Source organism: Perognathus longimembris, chromosome 23 (assembly GCF_023159225.1).
Source record: "Perognathus longimembris pacificus isolate PPM17 chromosome 23, ASM2315922v1, whole genome shotgun sequence".
In the NCBI taxonomy this organism is placed as follows: Eukaryota; Metazoa; Chordata; class Mammalia; order Rodentia; family Heteromyidae; genus Perognathus; species Perognathus longimembris.
In genome coordinates, this window is record NC_063183.1 from 25,522,352 (window position 1) to 25,549,285 (window position 26,934).

Here is a 26,934-nt window from a genome sequence, read left to right on the forward strand (position 1 = left end):
TGGCAGTTCTGTCTTTTTTTTTTTTTTTTCCAGTCCTGGGCCTTGGACTCAGGACCTGAGCGCTGTCCCCTGGCTTCTTTTTGCTCAAGGCTAGCAGTCTGCCACTTGAGTCACAGCACCACTTCTTGCCATTTTCTGTATATGTGGTGCTGGGGAATCGAACCCAGGGCTTCATGTATACGAGGCAAGCACTCTTGCCATTAGGCTATATCCCCAGCCCCATGGCAGTTCTGTCTTTCAAGACTAAAAAGTACTCACACTCAAATTGAGAAACATATTAGTAAGTTATAACAAGTGACTGTTTAAAGTTGCTTTCTGATAGCATATGTCAACTAATGCTTAACCATGAGATTCTAACACTCAAAGAATGTGGATTACAATTAAAATCCTATGTAAATGGAATAACTGAAGAGGTAGAATGTACTATTTTATGAAAGGTCAAAAAAGTTTCATTAAGATACTCTTAAGCTAAAATCATTTCTTGCTTCACTGTAATTTTCTTCAAATCCTGTATAGCAAATGAAATAGAAAGGTGCCATTTACTGCCATAAATTAGAAGTCACAAACTTCATTCATTGGTTCAACTGGAAGGAAGAAGTTATACATAAAATCAAGAAGTGATCTATATGAAGTTTTGGAATACATTACAGGATCCTAACTTATACAGGATCTTATAAAGACTTTTAACTTTGGGGAATTTATGAATTAGGAAACCAATTCACTATTGCATTAAACCTACTTTAATAGAATGTTGAATTACTAAATCATCATTTTGAGGGAGAATCAAATAATCTTTGCTCCTCTTTCACTCTATCCCTAAAGTATTTCCCTGATGATCAAAGATAGAGGGTAGTATCTGTAAAATACTATTTCATGAGGTTTCAATTGTCTAATGAAGTTTGATGCATAGTGTTCACTTTAGAATGAATTACTTCAGAATTTGGTTTTGACTTTTTTAATATATCGAGGCTACCTCTGTCTATATTTTAATTGTTTGGAATAATCCTCCCAACTCTGGCTGGGGGGTAGAAAGAGGCAATAAAGACTTACATGTCATGGGTAATATTTAAAATGTGGTAAAGATACACTGTTACAGGGGAATTGCCAGTAAGAGTGGATAAAAATGAAAGTTAGTATTAGAACTACAGATTTAAGGACATGTTTATGGTAGATGTAGAGCCTGTTACTTGGCGTTTGTGAAGGCAGAGGACAGCACCCTTCCTCTGACCTCTCTCCTACTTCTGTCCTGTTTCCACACGATGTGCAAGGGAGGAAATCCTGTGTGCTCACAATTACCACGCCAGAAACCACAGTGCAGACGCTGAAGCGCTTCCTTCCTTCAGCTTCCTACACTGGGACTGTCTGTGCCATCCCAACCAGTTGAAGCAAGTCAGAAACTGCCTTTCCTAATGTTTTCACACATGAGGACCCTGTCCTTTTGTTTTCACAACCCACAGAGCAGAACAAGAGGTCTGAAGGAAGAGGGCATCTCCTGCTCCCCCGGCATGGGCAGGGGCGGGGTCTCTGATACTACGGAGGAAGTCCAGGAGACAGGGCCAGAGTCCCACCAGCTGACTCTGATAGGGATGCGGTGAGGAGTCTCAGCAAGAAAGGCTATCACCATGGACAAGGAAGGGGGGGCAGGGGGCCCTTTAAGGAAGAAGGGAGGGGATTAGCAGGTGACAATCTCATAGGTGCCAAGGAAGGAAATATATTTAGCATGTACAATATGTAGAAGGCAGTGTGTTGGTTGGACAGGAACTGTTGGAGTCCCAGCTCCATTATTTGTATCATCTTGGCTTGGCCTCTTTGAGCTTCAGTTTTCTACCTCAAAGTTAGTAGTGACATGAGATTATTATACAGAAAACACTGTTGAACTGTAATATTGCTAAACAAACATTCCATATCTGTAAGCTACCTCCAGGTCTCATAAGAGCCTTGGAGATTAAGAGCAACCCCTTCATTCAGAGGTAAAGAAACTAGGCCTCACTTTCCCCTCAGGTTTAGCCTTTGATCTCGCTTGACCTTAGCGAAGAACTCATTCTACAAGGTCACAAAAGATGCTATGACAGTGAGCTGCCTCTTCAGTCCTAGCATTTTAACAGACTACTCAGTTTGTTCATTTTTTCTTGGTGGGTCCAGAAACAACATTAGAAATCTCTTGAACACTTCCTTCATTGTGTATTTTCTTTTTTTGAGTAGTCTGTGAGACAAAACAAGCATCTTAAAGTCAGAGGAGCCTTTAAGCTTAGCCAAAGTTGACAATACTATGCCCTGCTCCAGGTGTGCTTATATCAAACTGAAGGTAGCAATTTGTTTCTCTAAGCAAATCTGAACGTTCAGGAAAAATTAATATATGCTGTACATAACACAGCTGTACTCATGCTTTTCACTTAGAAGGCCAGAAAAATATGTCCTAACCTTATAAAATTAATGTGTAATGGCATTAAAACTCCATCTAGTTGTTCATTTTTGGCCTGCTTGCTATAACACTGTCTTCTGGCATCCAAGCTCTCTGGATAGCTGGATAGCCTCAGAACTCATTAAGTAAACTACCTCATCAGGCACAGTTGGTTATTCTGGGCAGTTCCACACTGGCAATAACCACTGTTTAATTGTTAAAGTCAAATTACTACTGTTGAGGAATTTTTATACACTTTTTGTAATCTATTCAGAGTTAAACTGCTTTCCATTCATTCTTCTAATAACCTGAATTCTTTACTTAGGAGTGTGTGTGTGTGTGTGTGTGTGTGTGTGTGTGATATGTTATGCATGTGTGATATGTACTACATGATATGTAGTACTAGTGTGTGACCTTGCTACATGTGCTCAAAAGCTTGGTATCATGGGTTGTTTTTTGTTGCTGCTGTTGTTGTTTTTTGAGCCAGCTTATGGACTCACTGGGCAGCAGTCTGTGTTCTTGTGTCCTGAATGACTTAATAAGCCTGCCACTGTGGATTGTCTCCATTCAACATACTGCATTTTGAGTCATCAAAAAGGATTCCTCATGGGTTCCCAATGCAATTATATCTATTCTTTGAACTTTTATCAGTCTGGGCAGTTTACTAGGCGGGCTTCACTGGATAATTGCCAGCGTGGTGCCAAGTCAGCTGTTTGCACATGGCTGACTTGGGTGATAGGGTGACAGTTGATGAGCCAGTTCCATCCATCCATGTAGAGGAACACCGCTGAATGTCACCCCACGTTCCCACAGCCCCTCACAGGCATCTGCTCCTGAACTCTGTGAAGTAATGAATTGGGATAAAGAAGTGACTTCATGGCAATGTAAAGAAAATGAGAACAAAGGATGAAGCCTGAGTCCTTCGTTCTAAAATGTGGCAAGTTGTGCTTTTCTCTTGGCTGAAAGTTTAGATGGGTTTTCATCATTTTAATACATCCAGATCTTGATATTCAGTTCCTCAATCTCGTTAACTGCTGGTAAGATGTTTTCCCTAAGGGATGGATATTATAGGGACCTCATTTCCATGTTTTCCTCTGAGATGCCTCAACTGAATCTTGCAGAAGGAGAACCTGGTTTTCCCTATTTACCTCCCAAGGACATAGTGTCTAGTTGATAGTTTGCTTTGCAAAGTGTATGATAGTGGGAAATACCATAGAATAATAATGTGCAAACACATAGAGGCCTCAGGTCATTTTGCTATTTCTTGAAGAAAATTATCTCATTACTTTCCGCCTTCACTTACCTTAACCGAAGTATCAGCCACCTCCTCTGAAGGACTGCCGGAAGACCTCTTAGGTGGCAGGTATGAGACCTTTTACCTCCTTTACTGAGTAACAGTACAGTTGGGAGGCTGGGAATTTTTTTTTAACTGCAATCTGCAGACTGGGCAAAAGTAAGTCCTCTTCCTCTGTGACTGTGTCTTTGCTCCTACTGTCTCTTCCCTTTATGTCTGCCTCTTGACTGTGGGCTCCATTCCATGGTTCTAGCCCAACTCTCTCATCTATGCCCTTGCAGAGTCTATAGTTTCCTTACTTCCTTGTACTTCTATTTCTTTTGTCCTAAATGGCTCCACAGTGTAGAAAGTGGAGAGGAATCCCCAGAACCTGGTAACACTCTCTGGCCCTTGTTCTCTTCCTTGTCAGCTGTTTGTCTCAGATGACCCCTCGGTCCTTCCCTTTCCCTGCCATTTCCACGGTGGAGATCAGGATGTGTGGCTCACATGGAGCCATGAGATGGATTCCCCAGCCCTGGCTCATGAGACGATGCGTGCATTGCTTCCTGTGTTCAGGGACATCCACGTTACTAGTTTGGAATTAGTCGTGGTGGATGTATTCTCATGCATGAAAACTGAAAAATGGGACAAATCAGGTTTCTGGTTTTCGTTATCTATATAATTACACTATATTAATAAAGCAGTGAGGGCTGGGGATATAGCCTAGTGGCAAGAGTGCCTGCCTCGGATACACGAGGCCCTAGGTTCGATTCCCCAGCACCACATATACAGAAAACGGCCAGAAGCGGCGCTGTGGCTCAAGTGGCAGAGTGCTAGCCTTGAGCGGGAAGAAGCCAGGGACAGTGCTCAGGCCCTGAGTCCAAGGCCCAGGACTGGCCAAAAAAAAAAAATAATAAAGCAGTGAGGGTAAAATGAAAAGGACTTAATGGATCAAAGAAATGCTCCACAATACCCATAAGACAATGTCTTATTTTCTACAAGCCTATGAACTAATTCCTTTCTCTCGTCTATCATACTTCAGCTGGTGAATAGAAGTAGTCGTCCAGGGCACTAATTAGAGTGTAGCCTCACCATAAGTCTAAGTCAAGTGCTTTTATTTGGCAAAAGTTCGGTATGCATGGGCAAAATATTTCCACCTAATACATCATTCTTTCCAGGATAGTGTAAGCCAAACACGTACAGTATGTATTTGAATAATACAAATTGAAAAGGCTTGAAAACAATTGAACAACACTAGCTATTTTCTCATTCTCTGTTGGGAAGTTTTGAAGAATTGTGTGAATAATTTGTTTTTCCAATTTATGTTAAATAAGAAAACACTCCCTTCTCATTTGCATTATTCAAGACAACATAATATCTTATCAAGTGGTAAAACAGGAATTGATAAAAATTCAATATGACAGGTAATGAAGAGTATACTCAATTGAAAGCTGAAAGGAGACCTAGAAAGATACATTTAATTAGCTAAACTGAAATTTGGCCTCATTCCTGACATTTTCAATTTAAAAGAATACCAAGTAGACATAGATTAAATGCATGGTACATATTACAATGTCTAAATTAGTCATATTATGGGATATTAAAAGAATGTAAGCATTTACCAAGGTGACTTTGTAACAGATATCCTTTCCAAAGCAATATGAAATTTTAAAATGCTGAACTTACAAAGAAGGACACTTTAATCTCAAAACATGTTTTCAGTTTTTGCTGAAAGATATGTAAGTTCTACATTAGCTTACTGTGTTAAATAAATACTTAAATTAGCACATTATAAAGATTCTTATAGCTTAACACCATATACATGGAAATCCCTTATTTACCACAAAAGAGCTGTTTGTTGTAAAGTGAAGAGCAAGAAGTCACCTCTGTTAGAGAGAAACAGGCTTAATCATATGTTTAGAAAATTCTCATAAAATCACCAGGTTGATGATATACATGAAGTACATATATCAAAAGGGACTTTTATTGTTTTGCAGTGAAAAAATAATGAAGCAAATCAGAACTGGGTGAGAAAGCTCAGAGAGTGGTTAGGCTTCTACTAAACTTAGCACGAATTTAATAGAAACAGGAGAACCAGGAAAGAAGTCTCCTTAAAAGCAACAATAGGGATAATTTTATAAATATCGCTTTCAGAACATATTCCCTCTTGTGCTACATCATGCTGAAAAACTGCAGTACCTACCCTGTGGCCGTTCATTAGCTGGGAGGTGTGTGTGTGTGTGTGTGTGTGTGTGTGTGTGTGTGTGTGTGTGTGTGTGTGTGTCTGCCATCAGCATCTGGCGAAAGAAGAAACACTCACCCTGCCAGATTTGGGTCATGAGGTCAACAGGTCTCATTTATTATTCAGAATTGCTCCCTGACCTTTTATCTGCTAGGTCAAAGGATGTTGTATTCTAGTTGGTTGAATTTTTTAATGATGAGGCCACTATCTTACCAGATAATAAAATTCCTCTCCCTGCTAAAAACCATGAGTATCGGAATCACTGGCTGTGAAAAGGACTTTTAAAGAAAGCCATTTATTTTAAATTTTCCTGTTTTGTTTTGTTTCTTTCATACCATTTCTGGAGATTCAGATGCTACATTGACAGTAGCTGAAGTCATGTTCTGGGGTCTGATTTGAGCTTTACATCTCCCATTTGGGATTCCCTCCTTGCTACAGAGCTTCTGCTCTGTACAGAAACTCCTCCTTGCCTCGCTGATGGCCCCTGGTGTGAGGACTCCGAGATTTCTGCAGCAAAAAGTGAAATCAGGTGGAGTTAGGTTTATCCTGGTGAATATTTGCTTCAGGAATGGAAATGACAAACGAAACATGTCTCCCAACACAGAGGAGGCTTGAGAAGGTTCTTTTACTCTTCTGACTTTCATTACCAAGAAAAATAATTTTCTAAGCACTTCTCTATTTTCTGTCTCATCTCATATAACAATGAAAGAACAGTCTTAAAACCCATTTCAATGAGGAATACACTTGAAAATATTCAGACATTTACCTCAGTACTATAAAACTAGCTATAAACATTTAACAAGCAGTATTGCAGAAAATTGAGATTCGTTCATAGTAGATGGGGTATTAGACAAGTGGACAATATTCCTAAAGAATGATTTTATCCTTTATGAAACGAAGTCAAAGGTCATGCTGACCCTGCTCTTAAAACAGACATCTGAGATGTGGCCATGTGCTTTGTGACGCTGAACATGATGAACACCTTTTACAAGCTGGTAAACAGTGCCGGAGATATACATCTATCTGTCTGTCTGTCTCTCTCTGTCTGTCTATCATCTCTCTATCTCTCATTTATCTACCTACCTACCTACCATCTCATGAGCCAGCAGGGCATTGACACAGTCTACAGCCCAAGTTATAACTCTGATCTTAGAAATAGAACTCTGGCACCAATATGAAATTACCTGATATTTACTGAGTATCTCTGTGCATTTACATGTAATAGTACACATGGGGAGATGTAGAAAAATTCAGTGTCAGATGACACTTGCAAAGCATTCTACACTGCCCCACTTCTGTTCCCCAAATATGCTCAGCAGCAGATGGCCAAGAGGTCACTTCTTGCCTCCCCCCACCCCCCGGCTGTGCAGGACTGTGCACTAAATGAACACCAACTGTCAGGCAGCACAGAAGCTCCCTGCCCAGCAGATGTGCGCGTGCGGTATGGATTCGAAGGCTCCTTCCATAAGTGGCCACCCTACATCTGCTTTCACCGTCGTCTTCTCCTACCTTCCATTGGATTAGCAGAATCCTCTTCAAGAGAGTTTCTACCTTCCAGTTTCTTGTTTTGTTTTTTTCTGGGGGGTGGGTTGGTGCGCGGGGAATATAATATCTTCTGTTTGGTCTGAGTCCACTATTTCATAGTTACTCTAATCCATCGGTGTGGCTGATTTTCTGTTTGATTTGCACACATCACTGGCACCGTGTTTGCGCGGGAGGCAGCTGTGTGGTGATCACCGTCTCAGCGTGTTCACGGGCACGGTGAAGCTGAGGCGCCCCACACCCACACCCTGCTCCTCGTTCTCAACACAGCTGAGCAAAGGCTGTGCTCAGAGGCGGCTGTGGGAGCATGAAAGTGGAAAATGGATTTGATCAAATTTCCCGTCCAAATTAGGTTTCGCATAGTAGGCGAGAGTGATTTTTTACGTATAGACACATGCCCTTCCTCGAGTGAAGCACTTTCATGTTTTCTCATGGAATTTAAGCTACAGTATGAAACCCTTGGCAAGGTCCGACATACTTGTGGTTTGAGCCCTCAGCCTCTCCAACCCCATTTCCTGCCTGCCACCTCTCCATTTTTGTGCCTTGCCCATCTCGGAGCCCAAGGACTGGCCTTTTTCTAGTCCCCAGCCAAGCCAAGGTCCTCCTTGCTCCCCAAGTCTCACAGACCTCCATCATGGCAGCAATTGAGGGTACCTGTGGCCTTTCCCAGTGTAGACTCTTCACCCAGCCTCGACCCATCTGTCAGTGCTGGCTATAACAGTACTGTCCACTGATCGGCAAGCATCATCCTTCTTTCTCACGGTCTGCTGTGATTTTCCTTCTCATCATTAGTTTTCACGTGTAGTTAGTGACTTTATGATAATGCAGTCAGATGCTGAGCCCTGTGGTTGTGGAGGACATGTATGTTTTCCTTGTCTCTCCTGAGTAGAACCTGTTCATGGTAGGTGCTCAATAAATGTTCCTTGAATTAATGGTGCCATCATTCTCTTTCACCTACAGCACTTTCAATATGTATACGGGCTACAGGCATGAGCCATCATACATGGTTTTATTAACCTTTAATATATTGCACCTACTTAAAATGCCCTTCCCCCCCCCGTCAATGTCCTTCATCCCTTTGAAAACTCTTCAACAAGTACATTCTGTTTTCATAATACTAAGGACTCAACCCATGGTCTCACACTTGCTAGGCAGGTGCTCTGCCATTTGAGTCATGCCTCCAGCCCAAATCAACTTGTTTTTCAAGCTGGGTTCCATTTCCATCCTTAGAATTTATACCTTAACCATCATAAGTCAATTCTCTCAACAATAAGTGGACAAACACTTCGCTATTCCTCACATATGATTATAACAAGATGCCTGATGTCTCTTTCCTCTTAGGCGAGTCTGTGTGGACATTAGCCTCATCTACCATTCTCTATTGGTGCCCATTTGTGGCACCTTGGACAGTTACCTAATGTGCTACGCTCTCCCAGATATTTACATGGCTGTATGACAAGTTAAAAAAAATTAAGATTCTAAGAAGGGATAAAGTAGCGTTTTCCATGCTTAACTGCTTCAAAAGATTCTTCCCTACCTGTCTGTCCTTTAGAAGTGTGGCACAGATGTCTGTTCTCTTTCTGCTTTACATCTCTCCTAAGTTTGCTCTGCGCCTTCTTGCCTGCTGTCCTCAGCATTCTGTGTACTGGTATTAAGATGTTCCAAAAAGCTCCTATGGACCCTGAGTTCTAAAAGTGTCTTCTGTAGATAATGATTACGTATATGCCCCTTTTAGCAAAGGGCTCTTCCATTTTTAAGTGATCAAAACTAAATTTTGGTTTTGTTTTTGCTTTTTTAAACTGACCTTGGGACTTGAACTCAGGGCCTGTGCACTGTCCTTGAGCTGTTTTGCTCAAGGCTAGTGCTCTACCACTTGAACCACAGCTCCACTTCCACTCAACTTTATTTTTAAGTAGTTAATTTGAGGTAAGAGTCTACAGACTTTCTTGCCCAGGTTGGCTTTGAACTTCAATCCTCAGATATCAGCCTCACTAGGATTGTAGCCATGAACCCCCAATGCCTGGCCAGAACTAGTTTTTCTTAATTTTAGTTTTTTAAAAAAATTTTTATAATCACTTACAAACTACTCAACAGTTATACCTTACCATCAACCTATACTTCCCCCCCCCAAACTTCACAGTTCAGTACATGATCAAGGTATCATTACAATTCACACCAGCTTTTACTTTTTAACCTCACCCCAATTCCCATTCCCTTTATAAATTAGTAAGCAGAGCTTATCAAAGATTAATGTCTTGCTTTCTCCTTTTGGTGACTAACTATCTCTCCTCAAAATCACTCTCTTTGAAGTCAGCTGAAATTCTAAACATGGTCCAGACGCACGACAGGAATTCCAAGCTCACTGTGTGAGTGCTAAAAATGAACCACGGTACACTGTAGCCCTCACAACTCCTATCAGGCCTGCTCCACTGCTCTTTAGGGAGAAGGTGGCACTGACTATTTCTCCTCTGTTCAGGAAGTCTTACTATGAAATTTACCTTAGCACAGGCACATGTAAAATGAAGTCAGAAATATAGTTCATTGCTACCCTACACTACTTTATTGAAAGCAAGGAAGATTTAAGTAGTGATTAGCAGAGCCTGAATTAGCTCTAATTCACTATAAGGAGTCAGCAGTGTTGATAAATATTCTTCATCAGTTTCGTACCTGTTCTTTTTCCCCAGATAAGGTGGCTTCACAGTCAATGTACACTCATGCAGCAGACAATTCCAAGTGGTTCGTTACAAAGAAGCCATGAAGCTTTCTTTATCAGCCTTTAAAAATCAGAGATTTGCTGTCCATCATCCATTGCTGCCCTGTAAACACCTCCATTGTCTTTTGTGCATTCCTACAGAGACAATAAATTAATTCCTCCACTCACTTCAGATGCGGCAAACATGACTGAAGCATCAACCACCAGATCCATCCTATCATTGCCACCGCATGGCCACAAGATGAACAGGTTCCTGAGCCCAACCAATCATTCCCTTCCAAGGCTCAGAACTGACAGCTGAATGAAACACGTAGAGAACAAGTGGGTGAAACCCACTTATTCCAGGTGCAACCGTCAAAGGTATTTTAGAGGTTTCCTATTCTTGTCACCACATGGTGAGCATCCCCCATGTAAATAAAGGGCCAATGCTTTCTTTTAGACCCACTGAAACCTGGAACACCACAGGGGTTATCCATCGCCACTGCAAACCCCGCACTTCACACAGGGCCTGTCACCTCACTCACTGTCACGGCACTCACTGTTTAGGTAATAAATGAGACATTAATAACAACACTTAGGTTATCCTACACTCTCATGGTATCTCATACCCAGGAAAATCGTTTCTAATGGAAATGAGCTCTGAGCTTCTTCAAAATACTCATCTAAATTTTGTATTAAAGACAAACATATTCCTTTTTATCTAGTTAGTCACAGTAGATACGTTTTTGGTAGACTGAGTTTAGTTTCTTGAACATCAGATCATGAGTTCATCTGTTAGGCCATGTACCTCATCTAAAATAGGGTCCCTGGGGAACATCCTTAAACTACTTGGTTTTGGTTTGGTGAATGTCATTATGCCATCAAAATAATTAAATTGCTTGCTCAAAGTTGTTCCCTATGAGAATTAAGTACATCTTGCCATTTGTTCGGTATGCTTTTGCTTATATACAGTCTAAGATAGCTTTCAAGTTTTCTTCCTAATAGATTTGGGAAATTGCTTAGTTTTGTAATTATACCATTTTAATTATAATTATTATAAAAGTATATCTTCTAATTTGATTTGTTTATATCTTGGAAGGCTATTGATTCATATACCATACTGCTTCCCTTAGTTCTTTTGCTCACCATGGCTCTTGTCTTGCAAAGGCTCATTGCCCCTTTAAGGATCCTAGGTGTGTAACTTTTTTTTTTTTGCCAGTCCTGGGCTTGAACTCAGGGCCTGAGCACTGTCCCTGGCTTCATTTTGCTCAAGGCTAGCACTCTACCACTTGAGCTACAGCGCCACTTCCAGTCATTTTCTATATATTTGGTTCTGGGGAATCGAACCCAGGGCTTCATGTATACAAGGCAAGCACTCTTGCCACTAGGCCATATTCCCAGCCCCTGTAATTCTTGTCCTTTATCTTACGATGCCTCTAACTGTTCTCATTTGACTTCATTGTATTAGTAAATGTTTCCAACACAGTGTCAAATAGTAGTTGGAAATAGTAGGCATCCTTGGTGATGGTTTTCTTTATGGGAAAATCAGTGGTGTTCCTAAATTAAATGTGATACTGGTTTTGGAGCAGATATAATGTCTACTTTGTCATATGAAAGAAACACCCAGAAACTCAATTTCCTTAAGTATTTTCACATAAATGGGTGTTGAAATTATGTCAAGTGACTCCTCTACCTTCCATGCTTCTACTGTGGTAATTATTCATTTTCAACACTATCAATTTTCCCAGAAAATTATTTAATGTAGATTTTCTAGCTAGAAAATTTGTATAGAGTTAGACACTGTAATCAATTTCATATGACATAGGAAATTTCCTTCCTATTGATAGTATTCCAACCTCCTTTCATCATCTATTTTGAATGTGATTTTTTTGTTCTTAATTTGGTTTACTAGTAGTTTGTTGGTTTTGTTTTGAGTATCATAGTTCCTAATTCTTCTGTTTTATTACTATTTTCTAAATACTCATCTTTATAACTTCTTTCCTCTTGGTTTCTTCTGATTTATTTGTAGTGTATGTTATCTTTTGAGTTGATTATCTAGGTCATTATTATTAATTTGCTTGTTGATGCTATGTCATTTCCTGACTGTATTAGTTGAAATAATTGTGTAATAATTGTTTTTCTTTTATTTTCATTGCTGTAATTCTGAATAGGTTTTTCAGTTTTGTATTGAGTTTCTCTTTGGAGCTAAGAGTTACCTAATAAGCTATTTGAAATTTCCAGGTAGAGAGAACCTTTTATTGGTTACCTTATTAATTTCCAGTTTTATTGCATTGTGATCAAGAGAATGCTGTTTATGCTGGTTTTAATTCCTTGGAATATTGGAGGGATACTTCGGAGTTTTAAATGTGGCCAATTTTGGAGAATGTTTTGTGTGCTCCTAAAAAGCTGTGCTTTCTATTATTGGCACTCAGAGTTTATTAGATCTACCTTATTGATTTAGTTGTGTAGGTTTCTGTAAACTTGTCAATATTTTGTCTGTATCTTCTGTCTTAGATTGAGACTGATACTAAAGTTATCTTTTATTAGTTTTTATTTCTCTTTGCATCTCCTGTAGTTTCTTGCTTTATTAAAGTATCTGTAATATTATATGCATGTGTATTAGCCACTGGAATACCTTCACTGTGAATAGTAACATGAAATGTTCTTCCTTGGGTCTTTATTACGTGTTCTTTGGTTTGTATTCTACCATGTTTAATAATTTTGTGGCTACTGAATTTTTCATTTATTTACATCCTGTCTAACCTTTGTGTTTAGTCTTTATTAACTCTTTATGTTGTGTCTCTTTCACCCAACATACTGTTAAATTTTGTTTTCATAGTCTTGCCATCTTTTTTTTCTAACTGGTGAATTCAGCCATTAGTATTTACTGATAATATTGGCAAGTTTATACACATTGCAAATGTACGAAAGCATATTTTTTTCACTATGTGGGCTGGTTTATTGAATTTGTTCAAAATCTCTCTCCATTGCTGAAATTTTTAGGTAGGGTAAAGGCTATAAAGTAAAGTTTATTTTGCATTTCAATGCTTATCTTTCTGCTAAAATCTTTACACAATGATTTTTTAAAGACGTATATAAACATTTGCTGGTATTTGTTATAAATACCAATAGCAAGTCTCTACTTGCTATCAAAATGTATTTGCTGAGACCTTGCCAACCACCATGTTTGTAAGCCAGATACTTCAACTGCTTTCACAAAGGGCTGATAACAGTGATTCTGTGCTCATCTGAGTGTACAGATGTGGACCGTGGCAAAGAAGTATCTGTGTTAAAAACATGGTTTTGGCTATGGCTGAAGTTATATATAAAAGTAGTCTTAATTTTCCCTTTCTTACCATTAAAAAACCCTACAACATTTTTAATAATAAGCCAAAATGAGCACTCCTTTTTCAGTGTTAGGATTTATGATGAGTATAAACATGTTCTCCATTCACCCCAAGGATAACTAAATGTTCAATGGAGAGTTTTTAATTGTTATTATTTCTTGTGGTGGTTTATTGTGCTTTTGACTGTGGAAATGAGAAAGAAGAGGACTGTGTCTATTTCAGTTTTATATGTTACCAGTAATGCTTTTGCTGTTGAGGGGGCCGAGATGAATCAGAGTTTCACTTTGAATATTAGCATTTCTTTTTTAAATTTATTTACCTAATTTGGCAGTTGCTGAAAGTTGAAGTCAGAGCCTTGCACCTGCTAAGCAGGGGCTCTCCCCCTTCAGCCATACCCTTGGGGCCAGCCAAGTCTTGTTTGCTCCAGCTACTTCTTTGCCATATCCCACCTCTGTACACTTATCACAAACATCAGTGGATCACTGGATGGTACATGGTCCTCATGTATTTTTTTTTCCACCAGTTGAAAAGGGGTTTCCTTTTCACATATCTATTTATGTATACAGTGCCTCTTCATCATCCCCTCTTTTGTCCTCACCAAACCACAGTCTCACTAAGTTCCCTTGTTTGGTTTTCACACATGCAATAATAAAATGATTTTAATTTCTAAATTCAATCGATCCTCTAAATCCAAATCTTCTGATACTTGTTTTCAGTATTGAGACTCAAACTCAGATCCTTACACTGTTAAGTGATTTACCACTGAACTACATGCCCAGACCTCAGAGCAATTTCTTTGTAAGAGCCATTAATTACTGTGTTTCATAAAGGATATGAACATGCCATGTCTGTTCAATTTAAGTTCTGTTTAATTTATTGGCAAGAAAGGAGCTATGTAGAATAACTTACCAGTCAGATCCCACGTTTTCTGATCAACATTTTCAGAAACCAGTTTTCTTTCGTCTACTTTTGGTACTCTTTATAAGGAAGGGACAATATAGATGACTTCCAGCAAGATTTTATTTCTTTGAAGTTACTGATATTGAAGAGCTACAAATACATATGCCTCCGCATGCTGTTAAAAGAAGAGCAACTCGGGCTGGGAATATGGCCTAGTGGCAAGAGTGCTTGCCTCTAATACATGAAGCCCTGGGTTCGATTCCCCAGCACCACATATACAGAAAACTGCCAGAAGTGGCACTGTGGCTCAAGTGGCAGAGTGCTATCCTTGAGCAAAAAGAAGCCAGGGACAGTGCTCAGGCCCTGAGTCCAAGGCCCAGGACTGGCAAAAAAAAAAAAAGAAGAGCAACTGCTAAAACAGCTTCTAGATTTCTACAATTGTAAGTGAAGATCCAGATAACAATCCTTAAAATAGTTCTTATATCACTAACCAGAGATTTTTAAATATTATGCCATTGCTAGTAAAACAAGACAAAATGCCTCATCTGGCTGCTGGAAATTGTATTGCTGTTTACTTTTTTTCTAGACAAAGGCAGATATAAAGCTTATAGTCATGATGGGTTTATTTGGACCTCCTACACTTCAGCTCTTAGTCTAAGCACCAACACTGTGACTGTCTTATACATGAAGAAACTTCAGTTAAGCTCAATGAGGTGAACTAACTTAATCAAGCTCATTCAGACTATGGTCAAATAGTGTTTGAATTTGGGTATTTTAAGAGCACATTGACAAAAGTCCCTAATGGTAAGCTTGTCTTCCATTTGTGAAAACTGTCCTTTTCTGCTGCCCTAAAACTGAAGAGTGATCTTAAACAGTGTTTGTTGAGCAAAACTCTTGTTAAAAACTGACCAATTAAAAGAGGGAAACAATACATTTAATTCTTTAAACATCTAATCATACTATATCATTAAATTGAAATAACACTCCCCAAAGTAGAATCCTTGTATGATCATGTACAATTCTTTCCAACTGTCTAGACACAATCATGGGATTTAAAGATTAGTCGTCGCATAATAAAAGATAATGACCTAAAATTAAGCACAGCAACCTAGAAAGCCTGGACTGCCACGCTCAGTGTAAGTCAGCAATCTATTAGATTTAATGTGAGATTAAGGAGCTGGGTAACCTGCAATTATTACACTGTTTTTCATTAAGAAAAACATGACGGTGGTTCTCAGCAGAATTCCACCCTCTATTTACCTCTGTTTAATTGGATTTGGGATTGCCTGAACCAATCTTTGCCTTGGATCTTACAAAAAGATGATCCCAGCTGTTTTCCAAGCTTGGGGCACAGGCAGACAACAGAATCATACAACTGGCTCATACAAAAGCCGTAATCCTACTTTTTCCCCATCCACCAGCAATTGGCAGCCCAGTGTTTAATCTTCTAAGTACTAAATGTGCTTTGTCACTGCTTGGGTAGATTTGTCACTAAACTGTTACTGTTTAATGCTGCTAACTTAGGAACCATTAGTAGATCTCAATTCCCTCTGCCTTTGGATATTGACCATGTTACTGGCCAGTGGTTCATTATACTTCTGAAACAGAACACTGACCTCTGTTTTCATATATTCATCCACCTACTTACTTGCTTGACAAATATGGAGCCTTTTGTTCTTTTTCCTGAGCTCTACAGTAGGGCTGGAAGAGCAAATACAAAGGCACACTTTCAGATTTTTTAAAGGTGTAATTGCTCTATTCTGGTTCGTGGCTTCAGAGATATGAGTCAGTTGTGGGAAGGAGAAGATGGTAGAACAGAGCATTTTACATCATGGCTCAGGAACTCAAGTAAAAAAGGGATATAGGCGGGGGTCAGGGCAAGCTATGCCCTCCAGTGACCTACTTCCTCCACCTGGGCCCACCTTCTTTTCGCCATCTCCCAGCAATCCCCTCATATTTTGAATCCATCAAGCAATTAATCCATTAACTGGGTCAGAGCCCTCACAATCTGATCATCTCTGGCAGTGCCCCCAGACACACCTACCAGTGTGCTTTACTAATCTCCTAGACTTTTCTTAATCTAATCAAGCTGACAATCAAGATTAGCCATCACAAGTCCACCCTTTGTCAACTTGTCTCAATTAAACCCTAACATACCCACTCTGCTGCTTCTAGAGGCTCACATCCTTCTCATCGTGCAACATGCATGTGGCGCATGAGTCTCTAGTTTAACAGTTCAAACAATGTCCAAAAGCCTAAGCTCAAAGTCTGTTCTGACACTCAAGGCAAACTCTTAACTCTTGAGTTCCTATAGAAATAAAAAATAGCCCAGCACTGGTGGCTCATGCCTGTAATCCCAGCTACTCAGTAGCCTGAGATCTAAGGATCTGGGTTTGAAGGCAACCAGGACAGGAAAGTCCAATAAACTACTCAGAAAAGGCCAGAAGTAGCTCAAGTGGTAGAGCGCTAGCCTTGAGCAAAAGAAGCTCAGGGACAGCGCCCAGGCCCTGACTTCAAGCTCCAGGACTGGCAAAAAATAAACAGTATGCTCTCAACAAACACAGCTGTTCTAAAAGGGAAAGACCATATTTCTTGTGGCGGGGAGGGTGTGGCAGAGCCAAACTGTTCATACCATGAGGGCCAGGCGGGGGAGAAAAAGATGCTCCCTTCCTTAAAGTGAATAGATAACCTTTTTCTGCCAAGGCCCACTTAGATATTTAAAACATCATTTGCAGGCCATACAAAATTATCAGTATAGGTAGACAGCCAAGGCCACTGAGGCCGGAAGCCAGAAGCATGTCTGTCCCGTCACGTCTCAAATGATTCCCCAGGGCCATTGCGGCCTTCGGGCTGGATGTCCCCCACCCCTGTAAGATGGTAAATGTCCAGCCCCCACAATCGTAGCATTTCCTCTCAGCTGGCTCTTTGGGTTTCACTGTTAAAACCAAATTAAGTTGGAGTTCTCTTTTACTTTTTCTCACGACTTTATGCCTATTCCAGCTATCCAGCTTTAGAAGTATCCTTTGCGGTTATGTCAACATTAATAATATCATAGTATTTAAAGACTAAATGTTACATGATCAAATCAGCTGTCTTTGTGCTATTTGGTGGTGTCCATCTTACCCCCTTCCTCTCCCATCTCTCCAGGAGAGATAAGGGAAAAGGAAGATGGCTCTCTGATTTGTCCCAGGGCCGGTGAGCAGCCAGCAGAAAGCAGACACAGTTAATGCTCAGCTGCTTCAAGCCGTCAAGCAAGCTCCCAAGTCCCAGCTGTGCCCCTCGATGTTTTCTGATTGCACCTACTCCTCAATCTGTGAACTGTTTTCTGGACTCAGATTCATCAAGCACTGCCGCTTTAAAAACGCACGCAGGCAGGCATCCTAGGATATGCCATTATAAGCTGCTGCCAGGGGATCTTCTAGGAGATAAATGGAATCTGTGTGAAGTAAATTAGTGTGAACCAGTCAATCTGAGTGTCAGCCTTGAGCTACTTCCATGGATAACTAGGCGGCTGAGTGGAGGCCAGGCTCTGGTGCCATAGGTGGGTTGGAATCTCAGATACTGTTTCACAGGATAAGGGGATTTGAGGGCTGTTTAGTATTGGAAGAAGGCCAATTTGATCTGCTTTAGATTTGTCAATGAAATGGACTTCTAAAGCAGTTTTGTTTACCTCCCTCCTCCAGCTACACTGAATGCCCCTAAGTTGGACAACTTTCTTACTGGGGGAAATAAGAGAAAGATACCCAGGAAATGACCCCTTACGCCTGGCAGAGGTGCCAGGGTTTAAACTCCAACCATGCTGGGCCTCTTATGACTTTCCTATGTAAGATCCTTAGGATTTTAAAACAAAATAACCACAATTTGATTTTTAAAAACGGACCTAAATCTCTTTTCCCTATTTGTTTGCTTTTTGTGTGTGTGGAATAAATCCATGCGATCTTTAATTCATGAAGGGAAGGAAGGTTCTATGCAAAGGCAGGAGATCATGGTTCCCTGTAGATGCCCAGCATGGAAAATAGAATTTTGGCCATTAGAAGAAAGAAAAATCCCTTCTAACAATAGAATGAGAAAAACCTTTTAAAATAGTTTAAGTATTCCTTGGAAAGAATTTAGAGACAAAGCATATGAGGCACAAGAGCTATCAGAATCACTGTTTCATATGATAAAATGGTAAGTAGAGATGGCTCTATTATGTAAAGATCGTGTTTCCATAATTCAGTATTCCTTTAGAGCTCCGAGTCTGTCCTTAAAATCCCAAGAATTCATTTTATCTGGTTAAATGATGAACAGTCATCTTCATTTCTTTTTCCTTTTATTACATTAATAAAAATTTTATCACCTTCTTCTATGTAGAATGAAATACCAGTGATATGGCTAAACATAGAATAAAATGTTAAAATAGAATATTTTTAGTCATATTTGGAGGAAAAATTTTTAAACATATTCTCTCCTAGCCCTGAGGAAGAGATTCTGCCTTTTGTAGAAAGGGAAAGACATCCATTTGGGAATAGAAACATAGGCAAAACAATAATTGTTTAAACATGGAATACATTTATTTTTCATTTCTGGTCACCTTACCTAGAGTTAAGTGGCCCTATGTTGCTTCTGAGAACATTACATGAAGAGATGTCTGTGATGGGGTCCATGGAGAGAGATTTTATATACAAGACACATTTCAGTATACAGAGTTATCTGTGGATGTTAGATAGCACAAGTCATAGCAAAGATCAAACCAAATGCTTTAAAAATTGAGTGACCCTTTCCTTGAACGAATGAAACAAAAATGGGATGTCCTGTGAACAAAATTTGTTTTATGCCTCTACAGAGAACTGAAATCCCCAAGGCAAATTTAACTTTGTGATTTGTGAGGGTAAGGAAAAGAGTGGAAATCAGTGGCTTTTCCCTTCTTTTGTAGGGGGGTAGATGTAATGTTTTGCAATGTGTGAGTCTCACTTTCATTCCCAGAAGAGTAGGGAAGTAAATGTTGTATAATTCATGGTTTGGCCTAGAGATCTGGCTCAGTATGTTCTACCCAGTGTCTGAAGAAAGACCCAATGTGGCCCAAGAAGACTTCCTCCCAGTGCTGCCTGGAAGGGACCTGTCCCAGGAGCAGGAAGTACAGCATTGTGTGAGGAACCAACATCCACTCCACGCACTTCCAACGGAGACAAGCTAGAGAAGACAGAAACTGACAGTGGGGTCAGGCCCCTGTTTTCTTAGCCCTGTTTTCTGGTTGTCCCACTAAAGGTTCCACTGTAATAGTGAAGTCGCCCTCCCATCATCAGCCTCCAAATTTAATGGTGTGTCTAAAATTCCTGTCCTGGCAGCGTACCCAAGGAGGAGACGTATAGAATATGATTAGAAATTCAACACAGGCCAGGCAAGTATGAATAAAGGCAGGAATAGAAATATTAATTTGTGGGTTAATGAAGATTTGACAGGAAAAGTAGAGTTTGAGCTAAATATTATAAAGACTTGGGAGCTGGGGGTGAGAAATGGTATTTATAGGCAAGGAGCTGGACAAAAGCTCTGCTTTATAAAAGAAATAACAACTTATGTCCAGGGGACAAGTGTTCTCATCTAACTGAAGTGTGTGATATTAGAATCTAACATTGAGAAGTGTGAGAAATCATCCAGCATCAGTTGACACTCTGTTGTGAAATGTCTTAAAAAACACTGGCTCCCAGAATTCCCTATTACTGGTTGAATGGAGATGACTGATTTTCTACATAGGCGTTACGAGATCAGATCTTGGCTTTAGAGACCTGATATGCCTCAGTTTAAAGAATGACTGAAAGGAGACAAATCAAATTTCAGGCTATTAAAATAGTGACTCTGGTAACGAAAAAGTAGAGGGAGAGTATAAGAGTCATGACAGCTGAAGGAAGTGGAGGTGAGAATAGAATTATTGGTAACAACTTAGCAAGTTTACAAATACCATTCATATTATTCTTCAAATTTACTTCCAGATTGGAGTTTTCTGGAGATACTCTCACATTGGCTAATAACTCTTTTCCCTCTTACTTCCTCCTCACCTTGCTGTCCTACGTTTTATTGTGTTCTGTCTGTTCTTCAATGACTAGGGACACGTGCAGTGTTCAAAGGGCTCATGAGCTCACTTGGCTCTGTGGCTCATGTCTGGGTGATATGTTGTGCCTCTCTTCCCTTTCCTAAAGCTCCAGCCTGTAGTTAGGCACCTTGCCTACACTTCTCTGTGGGTACAATGTCCATTTTTATGTCTTTTCAATAAAAACAAATCGCCTTCAGAGTGACCACGCCTAATGGTACAAAATAGGGAAACCAACACCTTTATTCCTTATATCCTACCTATTATTGACAAAGGACTAGAAAACTAAGGAATGGATTAGATAATTTGATCTCCTTGTTTTCCATTTCCTGCCTGGGAGATGGAGCTCTGTCAATTGAGTCACTATCTGAGACAAAGGTCTTCCCTCTGAGGGAGAGAAGGCTATCCGCTGGGAATCGGAGCCTGCCTCCCAGCCAGTCCCCCAGGCTGACGGTCTTGTCTTAGGTTCAGCCTGAGGAAAGAATTTCCCACTGCTCTTAAGGTTTTAAATGCTAGTGTAAGTTGACATCTTCTTCTTTCACTGACTGAAGACAGGTAAATGTTTCTGGTACTTTCCCTCATGAATAACTGTAGAATTTGCTGGGGGTGACTTGCCTTGTGCTGTGATTATCTTGCGTTCATATATAATCATGTTTATCTCTAGTCTCAAATGCTAGCTTGATGCTCCTCTGATTGAATGGTCTTTTGTCTTGCTGGCCTTCTTCTACATTTTAAATCCAAGCAGGGAAGTTTACCATAAATTTCTCTTGCCATCCCCCTTTACTGACTGCTCCTCAGTTTGTCAGCACACAGGGATCTATTTGTTTTCTTCTTTTGAATCTATTCCTGATTTTGACTTTTCTCCTACTAAGGAGTTGTAAGCAAACCACAGGATTTGGTCCTTATGAGAAAGGTCCCATGACTTTTGCAGAACCTAAATGTCATTTTACATTTTAAATCTCACTCATCATCTCTACTTCCCTGTGGGGTTCAAGTGGTCCTTTAAGGACTTAAACACTGTTATCTCAAATAAATATCAGAGTTGGTCCAGTCCAACTCCTTCATTTTTAAAAAGAATCTGAGGCCAAGGAAATGACATACATACCCAAGGCCACCTGATTAAGGTCAGAGGTGAGATTAAAAACCAAATATTCTGACATCTCAATCGTACTCAGAAGCTCATCTCGATAGTGAAATCATTTATATTTTTGGGCCATTAATACATATTTATTTGGGTACTAAATAGTGAGTAAGTATATTCTTTTTTTCCAAAATAAGGCAAACGTGATCTTTCATATGCAGGCTGCCTTTTGTCCCCGCTAATCAACTATTTGCAATGCTTGGGTAAGCCTAGGGTGTAAACTTTAAGCGTGACTTTTGGAGTTGGCAAGCGAAATTAATCTTCACTTTTTTTTGTTCTTCAGAATCCTTATTGGCAGTTTCCTCCTAGTCATTTGATAAGTTCTCTTAAGTACTTGCCTGGTGCCTTGCAATACACCAGAGGCAAAGTTCTTACTTCTTAGCAGCCTTACCAAAGCAGCTTACTGCTCAGATATCTGGATAACAGAGAATTCTGACATTTGAGAGCAATGCAGCAGTGTTGTAGATTTGGTAAACAATGGATACCTCTTTCTCATTCACAGTTTTCTTCCCTCAAATTTGTTGAGTGATTCAGCTAGACTCCTCACTTACAGAAGCAAGCTATAGGCATATTATGGACAAATCAATAATTTCATTTCTGTATGTTTGAGTAAAACAGCAAAGTTCATACAACTAGGCAAGGTTGCCAATGTAATAGCCACTGCTCACATTTTTCAAAGTTCATTTCTTGTTAAAAAATACATAATCCTTAAGCAATTCATACTACAAAAATATCAGCTATCAGATAATATTATATCACATATACTTTCATGATGGCAAAAACTCTTATTACTTAGTCATAAAGATGCATTAGATACCTAATTTCATTTTTGGCATCTCTTCTTGATTTCTTTTTCCAGTTTACAACCCAAACTGAAGAAGACTGAAATCTGGCACAGGAGGTAGCTCTTGCTATTTAGATATGATCAAAACATCCTACCACTTGATTATCTCAGTAGATAGATACTGTTTAAAGTAGGGGTAATATGTACGTAATTATTTGGCTAGACATGCTTTGCTGATAAGAAATCTTTCCAGAGAGAAGCCACTTTGTAAACTAAATTTGGGGTCTGTTCAGATGGCATCCTCTTTGTTTACAAACTTGTTATCACTTAATTCTCTTCAAGGATTATACTGCCCTCTAATTTTAAATTATTTCAGAGTTTGTGTGTGTGCTCTGCCTGTTTTGTGTCAGCATTAACTTCTACTTGAATTCATTTTCTTTCTTTTGCACCTCTATGGGAATACAGTTTTTAGTGTACTTAAGGTTCATATTCAGATTGGGAAGAGACATAAATTTTCCAGTAGGAAACGTAGTCAGCTCTTGCCACTATTTTAAGTTAGAAGATTTGAATGCAGTTCTTCCATTCCACGGGGCCTGACCTCTGCAATCCCTACATTATTCTCATGCCGTTGATTAATTAGTGATTAAAATTTCTGTCTGACCTTTTTCTAGTGCTAGGGTGGTTTACTCCATTCATTTTGCCAACTTTCCTAACAGTTGTTATCTTTTTGTTAATGATTTTTCCATAAATATCCCTGTTAATTCCAAATGTCTTTACCTATAATGATGGGATCTCTTTTAAATCATTCATACATCATTGGTATTGATAAAATTATTTGGAGCTCCAGTTTTGTTTTTTTCACTCTGTGAATTCTGTTTGACTATCAGTGACCGAGGTCAAAAATCATGTGCTGAGTGTGAAAACGGATGACAACTCTTTTCCAGTGGCTTTTCTCTTGGGGATATTTCTTAGTCTTTGCTGGCTAGGCCTAGCCATTTTTAAAAGCAAATACCATCTTTCTACAAATGCTGAAGAAAGGAAAGAGGAATTTTAGAGGATAACTGAGAAGGAAGCAAAGGATCATTATTACTGGTCCTGCCACCACATTAAAAAAAAAAAATCCTCAGAATCTTTGTGAATGCTCAGAAGGCAGTCGTAGATACAGTCTTAAAAATACTGAGCCACTTATGATCGAGAAGAATTACATTCTAAACGTTTCATAAGCAGTCGTCCATAAAGCACATGAACTCTAGCCACCGAGGGTACTGAGAGACGTTTAGAGCCCTGGCCTTGCGGGTGCTGATGCTGTCGGGTGTGGTGAGAGAATGGAAGGACCAGCATGGCATCACTGGGAAAACTGTCAGGAAGATTTTGACTTTCTGGCTCCCTATCCTGCGTAGGTGGACCGTTTCAGGACCCATTACCGATGAAACGAACAGCGGATTTCAGGCTCAAAATGAGCCTAACAGCCATTTGCACTGTATTGATGTCAAAAAATACCTCTCTGCCAACCTCTGAAAGTACCTTCAAAAACTTCTGAAAACACCCAAGAACTTTAGTGATGAGCTACAAATGGACTTGGGTATTGATAAATAAAAGTCAATATGTATAGTGAAAGGACAACTTACTGTGATAAATGGGCCCACCATCAGTAAAGATCACATTATTGACCATCTAGGACCAGGAAAAACCTGTCTATAGTTGACTTCCACAGGTGAGAACTGGCCAACAACATCAATTCTGGAAAAGCTGAAAGAGACGAGGGGGATTCATTAAAACACATACCAAGTAGGCAGCATATACATATCCATCTGTGCACCAGCATATACATCTGTGGCACTAGGCCAAGAGATTCCTTTAGCCATGCCTATGTGCATTTATACCTTATTCTTTAATGTAGATGAGTTCTCTTTGGGTTTCCCATAATCCCTCAAAGAGGCCCAATTCAAATTTTATCTCCATACATGTCGTAGAGAGCTCCCCTCTGCCAAAAGCAAATGCGTGTTGTTCTTGGAATGTGATCTCTAGTGCTCCTATTAGTTAAATTCATTGGTCTTCCACCTAGATCGCAAGTTGTATGAGGGTACGTTAACATTCCTTCATTTCTTTCTCCCTTGTGATGTAGCAAAGCGCTCTACCCATAATAAGCAGTAGATCAATATTGGTTGATTTCACCAGTTTTGAAATGATTCATTAGTAAAGCCTTGGTCACACATCATGTCAGAGTTAATGATGAAGCATGACAGGAAGCCACCCAAAAGAACAATTGCAAGGATTAGCCTTTCGAACATGCACGCCACCACCACCACCAACAAAAAGTAGAATGGCAGTAATTAACCACTCCATAGCCTATACTCCCACGTGACATTGTTTCATGGTTTCTTCTATAGTGTTTAATTGAATGCTTTATGAGCTGTAGAGTAAAAAGGACAAATGCACTATTTAAAATTTGAAAGCTAACCTGTAATTTAACAAGATGTCTGAATGACCCTCTCCAACACTTCCAAAAGTCAGAGATGGAGGCAAAAAAAAAATTCATGTTATACACAGCCATGAGAGTTTATGGCTACACTGACATCTAATTTTGTAGCATTCTTGAGAGATTAGATACATCCTTTCATCCTGCATCTACTTTATTGCCATTAGAAATGGTTACAGGCATGTAATTTGTTATTTTAATACCATATTCTCTTCCCCTTTGAGGACTTGGATTTAGGATAGTTCTTTAAATATTTGGTAAGTATTAGGAGGAATGAACAAATGAATGGGTGGAAGAAAGTGTTAAATTATGAAAGAAGAACGTATTAGCTGACAAGTAGAATGCATTTGCTCAAATAGATAGAGGTGCTACGCCATTGGCTTTTAGTAGAAGATTTAGCTACGTAATTGATTCCCTATTATAATTCAGAAAATGAATAAGAAAGATATATGGAGATAAAAAACCATTAAACAAGCCAGGAAATTTTGACCACTATCATAGTTTTCTGCAGCTTTGATGCATTTAACTCTTCCACTTAAACATCCCACAAAAATCTATGGATTCCAAAAATGAATCTATAAGTATGATTTAAGCTGAGGAAAATTCAATTAAAGGCAGCTATATCCATGATTACTTAGGCCCTGCGTGCCTCTCCTCTAAATCACAGACTAAAGCACATCACCATTTACAAATATGCATCTGCGGCGTTAAGTGAACAGATCTAACAGAACCATAATTGAAAGCACGTATCCTCTTGGGTTAGCCGGACATCTAGATCCTCTGCTTTAGTCCTTTGTTAATTCATTTACCTCTCAAATCCTCTGAGAATAGTTGCTGTGGTCCAGGCCCTGGTAAGCACTGAAAAATGAAACAGATGTAACATCTATTTTTGTTTTGGAAATAATTTTTTAAAGAATTGTATACATATGTGTGTGTAAGTACTTGATCAATACTTTTGCTCAGAATTCTCTGCAATAAGTACTTCTGCATAAGTATATATATATATGCATGTATGTATACAAATACATGTATAAATATGATATTTCCCTCCCAACAAAAGGCTCCTGAGAAGCAATGAATGCTTCGTCTGCTCACTTCCACCAGACAAAGTCGTTTCTGTGTCTCATGAGGGCTGGTAATTCCGTCCAGAGGGAATAATCGACCAGGAGTGTCCTCTAAATTGTGTCCGTGTGGACCTCGGGGTACGACTACCAGTACAGTACTGCTCCTGCGCCATTACACAAGCAGAGGCGTGTGGCAGGTGTGAGCACGGCGGAGGCACGTCTGTGTCACTCGTGGCGTGAGGCAGCACCGCCTCCAGCCGCCGGGCTGCTTCTCGCATCTCCTAATGGAGATTCAGTAACAACGGCCCTGTGCCACCAAACGTATTTCCTATCCTGCTTCTATAAAGGCGTATTTGGGTTATTATATGTTTATTACTTATAAATATCGTTGGTGTGTGTTATCAAGAGCTCAAGAGATAGTGCTGGTGCTCACTACAGGAACTTAGAATGCATTGACTTCCACCAGGCTCAGTATGCAAGTGTGTGTCCCTGCCGGCTTCACGTTAGTGTGACATAATATAGATGACTAGAGGCCCATCTTACCTGTCTTGATTCTCTAAAGTCCCTAACAAAGACAGAGCTTACCTTACCCAACAGATTACGAGAAAAAAAATAATCTGGAAATATGTTACTTCTGGACATAATTGAGACTGACCATGTGTCACACCCTGTGGTAAATGCAGAAGAAATTAGGGCCTGTTCCTTAAACAGTGCGAGTAATATGTTTAGAGGAAAGTTTAGACTCCTGTGCTCACTTTTGTTTCAGGACATAATTCCCACTTGGGAAACACCACCACATGGCAAGTCGCTGAAAGACATGCAGTTCGAAATCCTAGCCCTCTGCATTCATCCTGAATTCTAAGATTTGCTTCCTCTAAGATTTCTTTGGTGTTTGGTACTGTCTTTAATGCAAGAACCAAAACGAACACCAAATGTTCGTTAGCTGTGATTTGTGCCACAAAAGGAAGCCTTCTTTGTCACCAGGGTGGAGCTGATCTTTCT

At 39.7% G+C, this 26,934-nt stretch overlaps 1 protein-coding gene across 3 annotated transcripts in view; it reads left to right on the forward strand.

The window, feature by feature from the left end:
- The window catches only part of Wdr72 (WD repeat domain 72), a 162,541-nt gene that overhangs the window by 129,958 nt on the left and 5,649 nt on the right, over positions 1-26,934 (forward strand). The gene's annotated exons all lie outside the window — the stretch shown is intronic.